We start from the raw sequence: 10355 nt of genomic DNA on the forward strand, positions 1-10355 counted from the left end.
GATTGATTGAACTTATTGCACTTGAAGCATAAGGACCCTTCTGTATGAAAAGCCACATATGTTTTTTTACCCATCCATCTACGGTGTGATCAAGCGCTGCCTTGTATAGGTACATACTTGAAGAGTAAAAAGATTTTCTTATACCAAATTCTGTTCTATGTATGTGTCTAATTTAAGTCTAGTCTTATGTCTTATGTCGTTTTAGTCTAGTGTTATGTATGTATATTGGTGGAGGGTAGGGTTAAGTCTCCCCGCGCGCCCTCTGGCGCCGGCTATTTTGTAAGACTTGTCAGTCCGGTAATAAACCTATGTACTGAACGCACGGTCTTCTGCTTTACACCCCCGAGAACCCTCCGTACCATCCCCCTGGCTTATATATACCAATTGGCGACGAGATTCTTCGAGCTTCACGCGAGCAGTGTTGGCAGTGGCACGGAAACGCATTGTTTTTCGCAATAGTGAAGACAAAAATAGTGGCGGGTAACGGCAATATGGCGGTGGGCAAATTGGAACCGTTCGATATTCACAAAGGCAGCTGGGAAGCGTACAAGGACCGAGTGGAACAATATTTTGTGGTAAATGACACCAAAGAAGAGAGAAAAGTTCCACTGCTGATCACGTTGATGGGTGCAGAGGCGTACGAGCTGTTAGTGACTTTGTGTACACCGGCAAAACCGTCTACCTTAAAGTACGACCAAATTCAAAAACTGTTATCAGATCATTTACAGCCTACGCCAAGTGTTTTGGCCGAAAGGTACAAGTTTCGCCAGCGTAAACAGGCAAAAAGTGAAACAGTGGCAGATTACTTGGCAGATTTGAAGAAATTAAGTAGGTTTTGTGACTTCGGGACTTGGTTAGACGACAGTGTAAGAGACCAGTTTGTGTGCGGTTTACATAGTGAGAGCATTCGTTTAAGGTTATTTACAGAAAAGGACCTTAAATTAAAAACGGCTACGGACTTAGCGATTGCAATGGAGGCGGCGGAATTTAACGCAGCGGAGGTAGCTCGTCGTAATAATCCGGTCGGCGAGCGAGAGGCGGCAGGTTGCCATGCTATTAGCGAAATAGCGGGTGCGAGCGGTGTGTTACGGCCTAGAGCAAGAGGCAACATACGAACGGCAGCTAGCCGCACCGAAGGCGCGCGAGGCGGCACGACGACAAGCGGGAACGGACGAGCATGGCCGAACGGGCAGCGTAGAAATGGCGGCGCTAGCGCGGAGATGACACTGACAGCTGATTATTCTCGACCTAAAGTAGGTCACGGTCAACTTTGTTCGGTTTGTGGACGGGATCATTCCAGTGAAACATGCAAATTTAAATTATATTCATGTCGTGTGTGCAACCAGGAGGGACACTTAAAGAAGATGTGCCCGCGATTGTCTCGTTCCGTGGGGCACCATTATGTTATTACGGAAACGGGAAACCAATCGATCCCGGATGATGATTTAGAGGTAACAAATCTTTCTTTTGTTAAACAAAACAAGTGTGATTCCAAATATCCGCCGTACAAAATGATGATAAATGTGAACAATAGGGATATATTCATGGAAATTGATACTGGCAGCAGAATTTCATGTATTAGTACGCAATTTTATGAAACTCATTTTAGTGATTGTGTGTTAGATACAAGCAATTTGAGGTTATGTTATTTGACGGGAGAAAGTGTGCCTACATTAGGAATGATAAGATCTGTAGTGCGTTTGGGCAACTTGAACAAAGTTTTGGACTTGTATGTAGTAGATAATGGCAAGGAGAACTTGTTGGGAAGAGAGTGGTTAATTGAATTGGGTATTATTAAAAGGGTTAAACAACAGTTAGAATTAATGTATTATGTGAAACCGAATGAAGTTTTTGATTTGACGGAATTTAGTTCCAGATTTAAAGACGTATTCTCGGAGGGGCTGGGCCGGTACAATGGCGGGCTGGTCACGCTGCGGGTGAGAGACGGCGCCAGGCCGGTGTACCTGCGCGCGCGGCCGCTAGCGTACGCCCTTCGGGGACCAGTGGAGCGGGAGCTCGAGCGACTGCAGCGGGAAGGTGTCATCACACCGGTGGAATCTGCAGACTGGGCGACTCCGATTGTTCCTGTGGTCAAGTCAGATGGATCCCTCCGGATTTGTGGAGATTACAAGATAAGTTTGAACAAGTATTTAGAAGTGGACCGTTTTCCCTTGCCAAGAGTGGAGGATTTGTTTGCCAAATTACATGGTGGTAAAAAGTTTAGTAAAATTGACCTGTCACAGGCATATGCACAGCTAGTTCTGGATGATACCTCCAAGTATACAGTCATAAACACACACAAGGGCCTCTTTAAATATAATCGTCTTATATATGGTCTATCCTCGAGCCCTGGAATATTTCAGAGGATTCTGGAGCAAATGTTTGTGGACATACCTCGAGTTGGTGTATTTTTAGACGATGTGGTTATTACAGGGTTAGATGATCAAGAACATTTAAAGAATTTAACGGCAGTTTTTGAGCGACTTCAAAAGTATGGTTTAAAAATTAAAAAAGAAAAATGCTCTTTCATGTCGGAATCTATAACATACTTGGGTTATGTGGTAAACAGTGAAGGTATTCATACTTGCCCCAAGAAGATAGAAGGAATTGTGGATGCAACTACGCCAAGCAATGTAGCTGAGCTGAGATCTTTTATAGGCATGACAATGTACTATGCTAAATTTGTAAAAAATATTAGTACAATAATGGCCCCGTTATATGCACTATTAAAGAAGGACATGAAGTTTAATTGGACAGCGGACTGTGATAAGGCCTTTAATAACATAAAACATTTATTGTCTTCCAGCAAGGTGTTGGTGCACTATTCACCAGAGCTGCCGCTGATTCTGACTACTGATGCCAGCAGCCATGGAGTGGCCGGCGTTATATCACACGTTATGCCAGATGGTACAGAGAGAGCTATAGCATATGCTTCCCGAGTTTTGAATAAAGCAGAGCGAGCATACTCACAGATTGACAAGGAAGCGTTGGGAATCATATACTCGGTAAAAAAATTCCATCAATACCTGTACGGTCGTCGGTTTGTTTTAAGAACAGATCACAAACCATTAGTGACAATTTTTGGAGACAAAGCAGGTATTCCAGTAATGGCTGCCAGCCGCTTGCAAAGATGGGCAGTAATCCTGGGTGGCTATCAATATGACATCGAATACATCCCAACAGCTAAGAATGCAGCGGATGCATTATCAAGATTACCATCGACTAGTCAGGATGTCAAGGACTATACAGAGGTAACATATATAAACTTTGTGCAAGATTTCCTGCCTATTACGAGCATGGAGGTGAAGAAAGAGACAGAAAAAGATGATACATTAAGAAAAGTAAACCAATTTTTAAGCAGGGGATGGCCAGATCATTGTTCAGAGGAAGAAATTAAACCTTATTTTACACGAAGACAAGAACTATACACTGATACAGGCTGCGTTATGTGGGGGTATCGGATGGTGATACCAACAGCACTGCGACCGAGTATTATGAAAGAATTACATAGCAGTCACCAGGGTATGGTGAAGATGAAGGCCGTAGCCCGCAGCTTTGTTTGGTGGCCTGGTATTGATAAAGAAATTGAACAAATTTGCAAGCTTTGTGCAATCTGTGTGGCAGACGCAGCAGCACCTGCGAAGTCAGCACCCCAACCGTGGCCATACCATGAGCAAGCATGGAGTAGACTGCACATTGATTTTTTAGGCCCCTTTGAAGGAAGGACGTTCTTTGTCATTGTAGATTCAACAACAAAATGGATCGAAGCTTTTGTGATGCAGAGAACTACAGGGACCGCTGTGATTAAGGTGTTAATGGAAATATTTGCTCGCTTCGGGTTGCCAAAAGAAGTGGTTTCGGACAATGGGCCTCCCTTTACGAGTCAGGAAGTTGATCAATTCATGACAAGGAGTGGAATTAAACACACTTACAGTGCACCATACCATCCTGCTTCGAACGGAGCCGCAGAAGGGGCTGTCAAGCTATGCAAACGGGCTCTGCGGAAAGCCACCAAGGAAAAGGTAGACTTGGATGTGGCATTACAGACCTTTTTATTTAACTACCGAAATTGTCCGCACAGTACGACAGGTGAGTCACCAGCCATGATGTTACAGAAACGAGCTCTGCGCTGTAGGCTAGACTTACTTCAACCAGGCGCCACAGTGGATCGACGAGTCCGGCAATCTCAAAGCGAGCAGGTAGAAAGGTTCACTAGCAGACCATCACATCAAATGAAGGAAGGAGATCCAGTATGGTTGCAGGAATACAGCGGCCCCGATAAATGGGTGCCCGGAACAATATCGGCGGTAAAAGGAAACCGCAACTATGTCGTTACAAGGGAAAACGGTATCACCGGTCATAGGCATACTGATCAACTAAAGAAAAGATTCAAATATTGTGTACCACCCGGGACCCAATTTGAAAACACGGAGGAGATAGGTATAGAGGCACCACAGCCGGTCGAGCTCCCGATCCCGACCGCGCAGGACGCGCCCGCGGCGCCCGCACAGCCCGGCACCAGTACCGACCCGCCCGCTCAGGTTAGAAGCTATGAAAGTAAAAGAATTAGACGCCCGCCCGTCCGATTTGGTTTTGACAATTTTGAGATAGATTAAGTTTCCCAAAGTTTTTGTGACTTATTTTTATAATTAAGGTAAATGTCCTAGGGCTTGACCTACTGTTTCCTTAATATGTAAGGTTAAATTAACTAACCACTGTCAAGCTCTGGAACCCGATTAATTTAGATTTTCAATAACTACTGTTATTTAAGAAAAGGGGTGTTATGTATGTATATTGGTGGAGGGTAGGGTTAAGTCTCCCCGCGCGCCCTCTGGCGCCGGCTATTTTGTAAGACTTGTCAGTCCGGTAATAAACCTATGTACTGAACGCACGGTCTTCTGCTTTACACCCCCGAGAACCCTCCGTACCATCCCCCTGGCTTATATATACCAAAAGGTCCTACTTTGTCGCTTACCATAATGACGAGATTTGCTTGTATCTTTATACGAGTAACCTGTCTAAGCGTCCTTATTGCAAGCGACAAAGTGGGACTTTTTGCTTGGAAGCGACACATACTATTTTGTGAAAGCGGATAATACTCGGGGATAATGGAATAATACCATAATATTTGGGAGGCCGAGTTTTGCTCCGAAAACATATAAAAGCTCAAAAATGCGGATATATGGAAGAGTGATAGAGAGATTACCGTTTCGATCACTAAGTATGGCGCAAACGATCAATTAGCATCTTGGCTAGGCCCCCAGGTCTAGTACTAGCTAGTGTCTTCTTGATAGTTTGTTTTGACAAGCATTCGGGTTACTCCTTGGCATATTATTGTTGTATAAAAATAAAAGTCTTTTTATTCGTTTCCAATATTTTTATTTTAAATTAGTGGCAGTGAAGTTCTCTCGAATACGTCGATTTAATTCAAACAAAAACCGGTACTGCCTCGGTTGTGGTATCCGGTACAAAAATAGGTGGGGCAGCGCGCCTCCGCCTGCCCGGTAACACAAACGCCAGGAAACCGGTACTGCCAGCAGAAACCGGTACTGCTCAGCGAAAACCGGTACTGCTGACTAACGAAAACCGGACGAAAACCGGTGTTGCTTAGCGAAAACCCGCAATGTTAATCAGAGAAACCGTTTTTCCCTAGCCGAAACCGGTACTGCCGAACAGGGAAACCGGTATTTCCCAGCTAAACCGGTACTGGTACCGGCACCAGTATCTGGATCTAGTCACAAGGCGCTTGGAACTGGCCATCACTATTTTGTACTATGATACATAAATGACAACAAAATGTCTTTCATAGGCGACATGGCAAACGTTTTTTATTTATCATCGTTGGCAAACAAGCATACGGCCCTGATAGTAAGTGGACCATAGCCTATGGACTCCTGCAACTCCAAGGTGTTCCATGATTTCAGAAATATGTCTGCCTTTAACTTTTCTATTTAATTGGTATTATTCACTGTATTACTGGGAAAGAAAATTTTTATATTGAATCACTGGTGTAGGTTCAAGCATTCAATTAGACGATTTGTACTTAAAATAAACATCGACATTTCGTTATTTATATATCATAGTTGTCATCGCTCACCGCGTGCTTCCCATAAAAAACTTACATTAATGTTAATTACATCAATATTAATCCCAAATTTTCACACCCTCCAATACAGATCATACATAGGGCAACATTAAAATATGGAACAATTTCTTGGAGCGTAATTTTCGAAAGATAACGCCCAGAAACTTGAAATATCACTGTTAAATACCATCCATAACAAAGCACGCAATGACAACCAGGGATCGGATACCGGTATTTTTTGTATTGGATCGAAACCGGTATTTTTCTGTTCTTTGTTAATATTAATTTCTGATTGGGCAATCTAATAATATGAAATCGTTCTAAAAACACAACTGAGTTTAAAATAATTCGAAATGGTCAATTCGACGTTTTAGCAAAAAACCGGTTCCGATCCCTGCTGACAACCTTATTTGAGTGGATTCATATTTCGTTGTCGAATTTTTCTTTTGTTTGATTTGTATATTTGGCTAATTTTAAGAGCTCCGCATTCTCAACGAAATAAATACAAAAAAGAACTATGCCATTTTCCGTTGTGTTACGAAAATACCATACGTTTTCGTAACTCAGAGTTTTTTTATAAATTAATTATTTCGCTTAGATTGTACAGAATGGAACTTCATCTATTCACCAAATTTTATGAAAATCTGACGAAAAAGAAAAGTTAACAACAAAATAAACATCGACCGTTTTAAAAAGCCACAAGGGAGTTTTTGCGCGCTTCGTTATCAATAAGATATGAATGCAGGATTGTATTCATTAGATTAGTTTGTAGGAGTTATCTCTCGATTTTTAAAGTAATTGGCACACAAACATACACGTTTTGTTGTGTGTTTTGACAAACAAAGCGAGCAATAGTCATAATCATAAGATATATTTATTGTTAAATTCGTTGCTAATCTTAACTTGTAGCGCTATGCCGTAGCCCCTAGAATAGTTTTTCTTGTTTGTACATGGCGGAAATGTTTCGTGGCGTAACGACAATGTGTCGTTATTAGCGCTGAATGAGTTCACAAGCTACGAGCGTAGCGCTACGTACGTCGTAGCCCGTAGCCTGTTAGTGTACAGCTCGAGGCGTAAGCGTCCAGCGGAGCGGGCAGCGTGGCGACAAACGGCAAAGTGCCTTGTACATTTACGCTTGCATTTGTTTTACGTGAATATCGAAAGCCCATCCAATCAAGGAGTCTTAGGTAGGTGCTTACATGCTACGGGCTACAGCTGCTACTGTTTGCCAAACACACAACAAACTCACAAAGGTATTATAAAAATGGTTTTGGCACGTAGGTTTGACAAAGGTAGGTTCCCCTACTTAAGTGCTAGACGGCCTATTGGTTATATGCTCATTATGTACTAGTAACATTCAATATATTACGTATGTGTTATTCGTAGGGGTTTGGCAACAATCTTGCAGACAAAGCAATATTTGATTTTGTTGAGATTTTTAATTTTAAACCATTTCCACGTCAATAATACAAAGTAATAGTGAGTTGTCAAACCAATCTTGTCAATAACGCTTATATAAAAGTGTTATAACTTAGGTTTGCTATAAAAATAATCTTTGTTTTTTTAGCAAGTAAAAATTATATTAATGAAATATCATTGCAACCAAATATAATTTTTACTTGTGTGTGATGTTTACAATGCTAAATCACTAAATCCTTAAAAGCGTTTAAATAATATTAACTAGTAAGTACTTTATGTGTGATCAACAATTAAATGTTACTTTGTCTACAACCGAACAGAATTCTTTACCATATCCGATCCGCCTAATACGATGTAAAAACAGAAAGTCTCTTACGAAATGTATTACATTAGCTATTACTTCTAAACGTTATGTATATTAATAACGTGTTACTTATGTATGCGTTATGTTACGGCTCCCAATTCACAAGGTTTTGCCGGAGGGCAGTGCTATTGCTATGTATATATGAAGTGAGGGCCACAAAAACGCTCCGAGTGAATTTGCTTGACGCTTACACTGAACGCCATACATCTATTAAAAATAAATGTACAACGATTGAAGCTATTAGAGTGTGAGCGTCGCCTGCAGCTCAACTTTGTAACTTCTATAATGAAAGTCTTACATTTGTTTTTTACGCTTGACGCTAACACTTGTACTCGAAGCTTTTGCCTCTCCTTTGGGTAACGCTATACACATCGCGCAAGGCCCCCAACGGCAACCGAGTCATTAAAGAAAACCACCAGACTTGCTAGCACGATCGCTTTTATGTCAAACTTAAAGTTTTCGTCCCTTACTATCATATAATTAATACGAGAGGGACAAACGCCTTATCTCAGACTTTAAGATGAAAGATGATCGCACTAGCAGTGCAGGCGCATTGCAATCTCACGGACAAAAGTTCAATAAACAAACTCCGCAATCAAAACGAACGAATGTCATCTATAACTTCTATAAGTAATCTCACAATAATGATAATCAATTAACCACATGCCATTTAATATCTCAGTCGCTCTCGCCGTAAATGAGAAACGCGAGAATCAAACCATTTACAATTCATTATTATTACTCCTATACACATAAAAATATTTATAATATAACGAAATGTTTTTACTAGATTAAAAATGTGCGTAACGGACCGTAACACCATATACTTATTAGCTGTACAAACTAATTGCATACTGGGCTCTATAGACGTATCAATTCAACCATTAACTTGTCGTTTCAACTCGTGAACCGACAAATTAGTGCGTCTGTAGATGAGGTTGTTAGTATACCCCTTTCTACAGAACAAAAAAAAAATTGAGGCTAGCCTCAGACGCGATGGAATTTCGGGTGGAAAATTTTCAGCTCTATCTCATACAGTTTTTCTCTTCGATATATCTGAAAGATGTGCATCACCATAATAGACATTTCGCCCGGAATTACATCGCATCTGTGTTAAGCTTGAATGTCTACGTCTAGAACCTCTTAAACATTCAAATCGAAAGAGGAATAACGCATGATCGTAAACTTCACCGCACCTACTCTAACGGTGGCCGAGACGCATCTCGCTCCCGACTCAGTTACGATGCGAGTAAATTTGCAAACAAGTTACTTACCACACAGTCACGAGCGGGAAACGCCATTTGAGCGCGTCAGAAGTTAAAACTGTCATTTTCTTACTATAGATGACGCCAAAGCGAAAACGTTCTTTTGACAGTTAAGTCCAGTGGTCTCCAATCTTCAAGGGACCAGATTACTGGGTTCGTCTGTGGTACATCATTTCCCATTACCCAAAATAGGGCACTCTAAAATGTTAACTGTTAAATTGTAACACTTGCCTTTACACGCGTTAGTTGTTGTCTGATAAGTCAATAAAACATTTTACCAACGGCGTCATCTACTTTATAGTTTTAAACTTCGTTGAAAGCGACTCCGGCGCACACTTACATTATACTGAGCATTCATGCCACGATAATAAAAGCTATCGAAAGGAAGGAGGTGAGAGGTAGAGCAGTAAGTAAAGCAGCAAACGGTTCTGCATGGAATGTATACTATAAATATAAATACAAAATAAATTTATCTGGCTTCTGAAAATAGTAATGACCGTGTCCCAGCAGGGAGGTTACAATATGTACCATTGTCGTTAAGTGACAAAGCGTAAACGCTATCGTAATAACTTAAAGGCCAACTATGGACAGTAAGTACTTACACAAGTGTTGTTGTTAGCACTGGCCTTCAACATGGGGCAAGAAAAGACCCTGGCTATATGTTAATGCCATTTGAATGCTTCCCAACGACTAAATTTACGAGTTTGAGCAAAATAATGACGTCATCCGCCGTCGGCATTTTACTTATTTGACTGTAATACGACTGGGAGCAATAGGTAGCTGGGAGAAATTATAATTTATATTCTTCCTTTTCTATCTTACCATCGAAAGAGTAATACTTACTTTGAAATAATTTAAGACAATCACAATATCAAACCTTAAAATAAAACTCAAGAGCTTCTATAAATCCACCCAAAAAATTAACAAATGAAAATACTGCGTACTATTCTACAATACTCTAACACGTTAGACATACCTAGGTAATGTAAACTCTGATGTTCCAACCAAACGTTACTCTGCAGATAATAAGTTAGCGAGAATTTCAGATCAAATTATAGCTTCACAGAATTTCGATAGGTAACAAAAGAATATCAATAAAAAACAATGCACGATCACTCAACTACGGGCGGATAAGGCGCGAGTAGCGATTTCTATCCTAAGGAAATTACGCTCCGAGCTTATACGCTCAACGCTTATGCGTGCAGCGTCAAATGCTATAGAT

The sequence above is a fragment of the Cydia amplana genome, chromosome 6, assembly GCF_948474715.1.
Source record: "Cydia amplana chromosome 6, ilCydAmpl1.1, whole genome shotgun sequence".
Lineage (NCBI taxonomy): Eukaryota > Metazoa > Arthropoda > Insecta > Lepidoptera > Tortricidae > Cydia > Cydia amplana.